Consider the following 9913-nt stretch of genomic DNA (forward strand, 5'->3'; position numbering starts at 1 on the left):
ATTAGTTCTCTTATGAAAATAAGTGCAATTTTTAAATAAATAAATAAATAATTTATATGCACCATTTTTTGAGTTTCATTGCACCAAATTAAAGTACTTGACGAGGTTTTAATTTGGTGTAAAAAAGTTGCAAAAAAAAAAAAATTATGCACAAAAGTGTTTAAAATGTCAATGCATAAAATTTTACTGCATTCCTCATTGATGCCTTTGAAATTGCGAATAAATTTGAGAAATGTCAATGTTTTCTTAAGTAAGCAGAAACATTAGTTCGAAGGCCAAAATGGGAATCTGGAAGCGTTACACTTGTGCAAATGGTGCAAACTGCAAAGCCCTATATGGACCGGTCCTAAAAGAGTTGAGAGCACATAAGAGGTTTTGAACCCGAGACCTTAGGAGAGAGCATATCCTTAAGTTTCAAGCTTTGACCACTAGGTCAACCCCTTGGAGTTTCTAAAGTATGATACTTGATGCGATTAGACTTCTCCTTGCCGTTAAAGGTCCTTATGAGAGCAGCTAGGTTATCTACCAGAGTCTTCTTCGATCTGCAACCATTCAAGCACATTGTTCCCTTATTCTCAAATACGTTCTCGAAGTCCATCACTGTCGTGCCCTACCTAGTTTTTGTCTGATCATTAACCAGGGCCCAACAGGCCACTCTCAATCCCAACACGAGTCACATTTTTCCTTGTTCCTTTATTTCCCACAACCATCTCTGCTTGTGATTTCTTGAACTCCGCATACCAACCCGTGCTTCTAAGTTGAATTAAGTTCTTGAATTTCATGTCCGCTATATTCATGAAGTAAATGAAACAACTAGAATCTAATCATGTTCATAAGAGATAATCCCAATAATCACATTCGAGTCACAACTATAATCTAATCGCATTTTTATTATAACTAATTTAGGAGCACGTGAGAGGCACATGTGATATTGGAAAGCCATTGCAACTTTGCACAGTGCCACTGGCTTTTCATCATGTCTAGCAATTTGAACTATCTTTCCACGTAAGAATAGCAAGACTGCTTTGTCATTGCTAAATGACTTGCGTTAAAAAAAAAGAACCCCTAACTTAAGAAGAATACGTTTTATTGCCAAAACATAGATGTATTTCTCTGCCGAATCCAAATGGTAGTTACAAGTACATAATTGGAAAGGGTATTGGGAGGCCCACTTTTTACATCCATGGACTCCATACACCTAGATTCAAAGTTAGAACTCTTCTACTTTTTCAGCCCAAGCAACAGTATGCAATGGCAATGCAATTTTGCAATCGTTACTTCCGCTTCTTGCAATTCTTCTGTTCCTTCAAAAACCAAGCACTTCATTAAGAAATGAACTACTATCTAGTACTCAACCATGTGTTTTACATGCTTTTTACATTACAACAAACGACAAATTGAAAGTATTCTATAAGAAGTCAGAAAAAGAGAAAATCATATAAGATTTTTTTTCCAAACTAAAGATGAAAAGTCCAATGAAAAAAATGAGAATAGAGATTGTGATTTCATTGTTAAGTTATTTGGTATTGGTTTTAAATTTAGTTCATATCTCAAATAGTACATTGTTACTCCATTTCAAGTTTTAAAACTTAATAACAACCCAAAACTTGTCCAATACGTGTTTGATATATGTCGAGTACGTGTCGGAGCGTGTCCAAAACCTGTCCGGCTCAGAAAAATAATCAAATATTCAGACACATAATTTCACGTGTCGGGAACGTGTTCGTGTCCTACACGTATACGAAAGGCTTTTAGACGTGTCCGTGTTTCTTGGACGTGTCCGTGCTTCTTAGATCAAAAGTAACATATTACGACAGTAAACCCATAACTGTTGGAGTCCATATTACTCTCACTCGTCTTTACTCCATTCAAATAAATAAGCATATTACTACACTTATAAATACTCAATTCAAATCTATTATCATATTCAAGTGCGAACCAATTTTGAGGACATGTATTAGGGTCAGGCATTTAATTTCGTTTGAAATCTATGTTCACAAAACAAACTAATTATGAGAAAAACACGGGAACAAGAGTTGAGTAGCATCTTCTCAAGACAGACTAAATCATATAATCGGGCTAGAAGATTTTCATTAAAATATAAGCGAAGTGTGAACCATAAGGAATCAGACGTGTTTTGTGTCTGATCATGGTTGTAACATTGTGTTGAGTGTGAATCATATTTTGTGGAGCTATTTTTTTCCTACTCACATTAGAAATAGATAATACATCAATGCATGCACCTATATCCTTCTTCAAAGAGGTACGTTCTAATCCTAAGATATCTCCTAAACTAAGCAATTAGCTCTTTATTCAAAAAAAAAGAAAATTTAAGAAAAAATGTACAGAGTAACTAAAAGAAGGAAAAACTCACCTGTATTAGGTCACAATCTTAACACTCTTTTGTTTGTCTCTCAAACGAATTCCACCATCTGCAAACGATACAATAACATGATCTATTATTACTATCCAATAACTGATTAATTAGTTGTAACATCCTATAAAGTTCATGTGCTTAAGTGTTCTTTTTATAACTTAAGGGGGTGAAGTGTGATTATTTTAATTGCATGTGTGTGTGTTCTCTTTGCAACACCTGTAAACTTTAAAGTTTAAAAAAGGAAAAGAAAAAAAACCCCAAAGCAAGAGGACTCTTGTTCTACGTTAGAGAGAGAGAGAGAGAGAGAGAGAGAGAGAGATGAGGGGAGAGAGAGAGGGAGAGAGAGAGAGATGTCGAGAGGAAGGGAAGAAAGAGGGAGAATTGGGTCTTGAATTCAAGCCTTAATCTAGGTAAAATTCATGTTTAATATGTGTTCTCAAGTGTTATTCTCTCTGGATTTGCTAGTAGCTGTCATTGGATTGTTGTCGCGTGTCATATCAAGATAGGCTGATGGGGTGCTATTCCGGAACGAGGTGTGACATTAGTAGTCCACAAAACCTGTGGCATGCAAATGGATAAAAAAAAACTTAGCAAACATAGATCAAACATATGAGGCAAGTACAAACTCCTAAAATTAAATAAAATCTACTCGCTAACAAAGCTGTAAAATCACCAAATCGGACATGCAGAGCTACTATTTGTGGAACTTCCTTCTCCGATTTATACCTGGCCCGATGAAACATAGGGTTACGTTTCGTAATATTGGTTTCGACAACTTTTTCCATTCTATTTTTTGGAAACAGCTTTTCCATTGGTAAAGATATCCAGTTAGGAAAAACACCAAGCCTCAACCACGCACTCCTCGAGCGAGTCACAAACGCAAAACGCCACCTGTAGTGGACACCGACCTATACCTGCAAAACTGAGACCCAAAACGAGTTCCAAGAATGTATATGAGACATGAATATTGCTCAATGGAAGCAAAAAATAAATCCCTCATCACCATTAATTAAGCATAGATAATTAATCAACACGAAGTCAGTATCTCGACACGAAGTCATAATTTCGGCATAAAGCCAATTAATCGACACGAAGTCAGGAGCACGACACTAAGTCCAGCTATTAGCCGTTATTGCTCTTCGACACGAAGTGACAGTTCAATATCTCAATCCAATTGAAGAACATCTATGAATCGAACACTCACATCAGTCTCCAACAAAAAGAAAACCAACACAGTCACTCCCTACGTGGAGCTGCGGTGCTTGTAGTCGCCTCCGAACCTAGCATTCAACATACGTATCCACACATGTCAGTACTAATATGGAGATACTCATAAGAATGAATACTAGCAATCGCTTGCTTATAATCTTTCCTTAACTAAATATAATGATTGAAACACCAATTTCAATCAAGTATAACTATTGATTTTCAGTTTCAAAGATGAGAACTCATATCCCAACTCTCACAGACATATTCTAAGCAAACAAGATCAGTTTCCAGCACCTAACCACCGAATCCCTGCACGTAGAGATGATTCCCAGCAATTACAGAGGCGTTTTGGCATCAAAACAACAGTTTTTCATCAACCTATTAATAAATTCGGCACCTCTAATTCATGTTTCTTGCACTTAACTTCAGTTTTAGCAACTTTTAAGTTATTGTTTCAGCACATAGTAGCAATTTCCAGCATTTATCCATCAACATACTGCACCTAAGTGCAGTTTTAGCGCTTATAGATCACAATTTCAGCAACCAGTTACAGTTTAGCACTCAAAAACAGATTCAGCAATTAAGAAATCATGTTCCAGCAATCAAGACCCTATTTCTTGCTTCTAAAATGCAGTTTCAGCTCAAAGAAAAGAAATTACTTTTCTTGCGACTAGGCTTCAATTCCCAGCAAGCATACCTCATGAATACTGAAACCTACTCCCATCTTATCAGGATTTAAGGAACACATCAAACCCCATCTTAGAATTGAGAAACCCAGATTATAAGAAGATAGAGTATGTCAAACATTCGTTAGAGCATTCGCAATGGTAATAATCAAAATCAATAACCAAAATATGCTACGTCAGTATTTGATTATCCATTTAGTCCATAATCAAACTTCACAACCTCTATCTCCACATTGGTTATTTTTGTATCTCTAACAAAAAAAAAACCCCACAACACACGATGCAAATTTGTCCAATCGCAAACGAGTTCCAATCACGCACTCGACCACACCAAATCGAGACGATTCTAATGTGGGGTGTTTTTGAGTTATTGAGTTTTGGTAATTGGTAAAAGTTGTTAAGTTTGGTTATAGAATGGGTGGAATTTGATTATTTGCTAAAAGACTTGTAACTTTGCTTATTACAATGTGGGGTATTTTTTGAGCATTGTCGTTAAATTTGCTTATCCACACCCATTTGCTTATTACAATGAGGATGCTCTTAGGAGTTTATAATGTTTGACAAGGCTTCTAATACATCCATTTGATTAGTATAACCCAGGAATAAAATTTTAAATGTCTAGGAATAAAATTATGTAGGTCCTAAGAATGACCTAAAATAAGAATAGTTTGCAGAAAAGCATATATAGTCCCTTGCATCAATAATCCAAAAAGCATCCTACAACAAAGATCATTAGATCATGTCTAAACCGTAAGTTATCTATCTGAGAGATTATTCAGTGTCACGGGCCCTTCCCCAAGTACATTTTGGTTTGGGGTTCATATACTTTGTCTTGGATATCAAAACAAGAAGTGGTGGTGAATGATGTGAAGCACCACGTGGCGTCGCCCAGGGCATTGAATAATCTTTCTTTACCAGTTAGCCCTATGCTAAACTCATTGGGCAAGCATATCTTCACGTAGAGTTTCTATTAGAGATCTAGGGCGTACTAGAAATTTTGAAGATGAAGAGAAACTATTCTTTTTATCACAGTACACCAAATCAGTGAAAAAATGGAAGCCACACACAGAGACAATTAACAACAGAGAGTAAATAAATAAAGATACCGAATCATACATTTTTCTTAATAATCTGTCCCCTCTCCAAGAACCTCGCTACCGGTGGCGTAAGCGCAATGGTAATCCAAATTCGATTTGGAAACAGAATCTTATTACACAACACTGCCAGAGCAAGGGCTCCGCCGTCCGATTCCTCTTCCTCACCACTGTCGCTGCCAGTATTTCTTCCACCACGAACCCGTCGTAGGCTTGATTGAGGAACATTTTGAGTCAGTCATTCTTATTTTTGGGAGTTATTTTCTTCTACGCCTTTCTTGCGTGCCGGCAGCCTATTTGATAGGGTTTTGGACAAGGAGAAGTTTTTTAAAATAAGCGAGAGAGGAGATGCGGGGTGCAAGGGGGACCTTTGTTTTTCTCTTTTCTTAGCAAAACTGTGAGACTCGATCACATTTAATTATAAAGCCCCAGTCTAATGGAGCTCCATTAAATTAAAAAGGGTAAATATTTTTGCATAAGAACATTAAATTAAAGAGGGATTGTAATACCCGTAATTTAAATAACATGATTATTGGTGCACAAAGTGGACGTGTCGTGTACACGCGCATGTGTGTGTATTACATGGGTATTATTACTATTACATATGAAAGAGGGATCAAAGATCAATTCCTTTTGATAAAAAGAAAAGGACAAAAATAGAGAACGGTCCATTAGTTATTGTGGTGTTAATTTCTAGCAGTGGGGCAATGAATTGGATAGATACATATGACCATTGCATGGAAAGGCTAAGGTGGCTGAGAAGTGTGTGTGGGTGCATGTGGGGTGCTGAGGTGGTTAATGTATGTGTACATGTGAGGTGCTAGGATAATTGTGCATGGCCTATATATGAGAAACAAGACAAACTTTGAGAGGGAGAGGGGGAAAACACTCCTGTTTGTGGAGGAGAGGTGGAGAGTGGAGAATCTGGCAGAGAGAAGGGTATGTGGAAGGCGTATCGAGAGATTATGTAGTTTCTTAAGGAAGTGGGTGATAGCGTTCTGTTAGTTATTTGTTGTTTATCGAGTTGGCCGGTGGCGTGAAACAATCAATTTTATTATGTTTGGGTTGTGGTGTTTGACGATGCGCGTCGTTATAAAAACGTTTGCAAGAGATAGCATCAGGCCGGAACTTATCGGTTTACGTGTCGTTCAATGAAAAGATGCATCGTTTATAGTTTCAGGGGGAACGCCCCGCGTGCTAGGTATGTAATTCTTGGTTTTTAAAAGGGTATTTTTGGGAATAAAAGTGTGGGAAATACTTCTAGGCTCTTCACGTTTTTATAAGTAGTAGAGATAGAGATAGAGATAGAGATAGAGATTAACTAGCAGTACAAGCTTGAAAATCAAGCGAAGTCCAACTACGGATACACCATTTGGTGTATGCCAAATGTACATGGTATTTTGTAGGATCCATCTTTGGGTTTTCACACAAATGTTTGGAGCCGCTCAATTTAATTAAAATCTTTTTTGATGATCTCGATAATAACTTTATCCCTTAATGTGTTAAGAATACAACTTTGCAGGAGCGGGGACATAAAAACTTTGTTTGTGTTGGCAAATTTTCTGTGTTGCCACTCAAAATGTATGAGAAATGAAAAGAGTGAGTTCTCTCAACAAGATCATAAATTAGGCGAGAGCTGTGAGATGGATTTAATTATGGGGTTGTGTTTACACCATATTTCACCGTCTGTCGATGAATGACCAAAAGGTGGCAATTATGAGAATGTTTCCTATTTTATTATTTCGTATTAATAATATAACTAGTATTAGTATTTCTTTTATTATTGTTATTTGCATGCAGAACACTTGGCTTACTCCTATACATTTGGAAGTTAAAAGGACACTTGTCATACTCCTACGCATTTGAAGGGAAGTGGGAAGTTATTTGACAAGTGGATGCATATGATTAAATGAAGACAAGTGGAGAAGTTAGGAAGTTATTTCCTATGTTTGTTGTTTTCTATAAATAGTCTTTTAAGACTTCATTGTAATCTCTCTCCAACAAATCAAAGTCTATCTTTATTTGTCTTAATTTTTGGCACTACTAACCCATTCGGGTTATAAGTAGGAGTAGGAGTAGGATTTCATATTCTAAGCTTAATTTAGGATCTTTGATGTGTCGCTCACGGCGATGGATCAATCGTTGAAGATTAATGGAAGTCTCTTCCATTTGTCTTCAATTTCGTTCTTAATCTCACATTTGACTCGACTGCCATTTCTCTTTCGGTGAAGTCCTGAAATACGGTGTGGAACCATGGATCCGTCTTGTGGAGACATAGCCGCATTCGCCCTTATTTCTATTGTTGGCATTGTTTCCCAAAATTTCTGTCGATTTCAATTGAGGGAAAAATTAGTAAACAGACTATCATGAACTTCCATAATCGATTACATTGGCAATTTGAAGCGGCGTAGGATTAAGCTGTTTGTGTGAAGCCCGAGTAGCTTAAATAAATTTTTTCTCTTTATCAGACAGATCATAAGGAAAATTTAAAGGACATTTCCAAAGGTCAAAGTGATTAATAGTGCTAAACTTGGTTAGCTATGGAGTTTTTTTTTAATCAATTCTAGTTATGGTATTTTCAGGAAAATGAATTGTACTGGACGATGCTGAATCCGTGGGATTAGAATTAAAATAGGCCCATAACAAAGTGCAGTTTGATGTTGATAATGTTGGTAGTGTGGTAAGAAAAATTTAGTCGGGAAAAATTCAGGGCTTCTTCCAAGTCAGTCCTCTTTTGTCTCCATTCAACTGTCTAGACCCACCCCGCGTCAAACCCTACCTACATAAGCCCCGCTTTAAGTGATCTATCCTAAATACCCCACATCCCCAGCATCCAAGCGAGAAGTCAGATCTTCGCTCATCTTCACCCTCAATTCCTGCTCCACCCTTCAATGACGATCACCTCCCTAACCCCTTCACCGCCTAGCTTGTCCTCTCCTTCTTTGACTTGAAGCTCCGAGAAACCACTTACGAAGTCCTTGTCGCATCTTGCCTGAGCATCGAGCGGAAAAGCCATTCCCTTACATCTCTTAGTCACAGAGGGCGTCGCCGCCCAAAATACCCCCACATCATTGACTTCACCTCGCTCGTAAAGCTGCACAATAACTTCTAGATCTGCCTAACAACTTCTGGCGTCGGACTCCACACCACCACCGCCACCGCCCTCTGCCTAGAGGGCGAGGCAGAGTTCGGCGTGGATTTGTTCAGTGTGGATCTGGTAATGATTTTGTATATCTGATTGTATATGTATATGGTGTATGGTATATGTATTCTTTATTTTTTTTTTCCCCTTGAAAAGCCGAAAGGGAAAAGAGGAAGAAATATGATGATAGTATGGCTAGTGCCTTTTTTTTCCCAACCTTTGGGTGTGATTTGTTTACGTTTTTTTTTTCTCCATACAGTGAATTTAGTGTGTGAATTGTGTAACTTGATTATGTTGGTGTGAATTGTGTAATTTGGGAGGTGTGAATTGTGCAAGTGAGATGTGAATATTGCAAAAGAGTGTAAATTCTGAAAATGAGTGTGAATTCATACCAAGACTTCACCCAGAATTAACACCCATAATTCACACCATGACATCACTTAGAATTCACGCCTAGAATTTATACCAAGATTTCATCCAGAATTCACACTAAGACTTCACCCAGAATTCAGACCAAAACTTCACCTAGAATTCACACAAAAACTTTCTCCAGAATTCGCACCAAGAATTCTTTAAGCAAGCAAAATAAAAATTATTCAAAAGGGCAAACTAGTAAAAACACCTTTAAATAGGACCTATATGGGATAATGCTTACAAATGGGGTCCCCATGAAACCCAAACAAAAAATTAGGGCCGGCTAGAAATTTCTCAAAAAATTCATGTGCAACAGCTAAGAAAATTGGGCTTTAATTGTGAAAGGCTACCTTTTCTTTGTGCTTAAATGAGCAACATGTTTAACTAATCGAGACTAGCTCAGTTGGTCAGAACTCTTGCATCTCATTAGGGGGTCAGGAGTTCGAGTCTTCCTATCTGCGTATGAGTGATGTTTCCTCATAAGAATTTTCCTTTTCTTTCTTTATTTCTACTCTATAATGGGCTTATTTTTTGTATTAGATATTAGACGAGCTTTTCTTTTTTTTCTTTGTTTTTACCCTATAATGGGCTTATTTATTGTATTAGATATTAGATGAGTTGTTAGGTTTGATTGTCTCGTGGACTATTACAATTGATGTTGTATTTCGGGTTTGTACTATGTACTTTTATATCTAATGTAAAATGATCTCTTCTATCGATTGACAAAAATAAAATAAAAAATGAACAAAGTGTTTGATTTAATACTGCCGCTAGTACAATCTATCATTTAACGGGATTAATTTGACGGATTTAGACGGTAGGACCTAATTGAGACTAAGGATTTATGTTTTTTGTCTTTATTCAATTTCTTTTCGCATTTGTTCATTTTGCAATAAACTTTTACCCCTATTAATTCATCTCAACGACAAGAATCGAAAAACAAAAAAATACAACTTTTATTCAAATATTTTAAAAAAAATCAAGATAAATC

At 36.9% G+C, this 9913-nt stretch overlaps 1 protein-coding gene and 1 long non-coding RNA gene across 2 annotated transcripts in view; both read right to left on the minus strand.

Moving 5' to 3' along the window:
* Positions 1 to 9913, minus strand: part of LOC131336512 (probable serine/threonine-protein kinase PBL11) — a 61510-nt gene that overhangs the window by 22366 nt on the left and 29231 nt on the right. The window lies entirely within an intron of this gene.
* On the minus strand, positions 860 to 5648 carry LOC131336576 (uncharacterized). Its single transcript, XR_009202880.1, has 3 exons — positions 5389 to 5648; positions 2375 to 2432; positions 860 to 1298 (listed from the first exon to the last, which is right to left on the minus strand). It is a non-coding gene; the product is annotated as an uncharacterized LOC131336576 (long non-coding RNA).

This window comes from Rhododendron vialii, chromosome 1a, assembly GCF_030253575.1.
Source record: "Rhododendron vialii isolate Sample 1 chromosome 1a, ASM3025357v1".
Classification (NCBI taxonomy): Eukaryota; Viridiplantae; Streptophyta; class Magnoliopsida; order Ericales; family Ericaceae; genus Rhododendron; species Rhododendron vialii.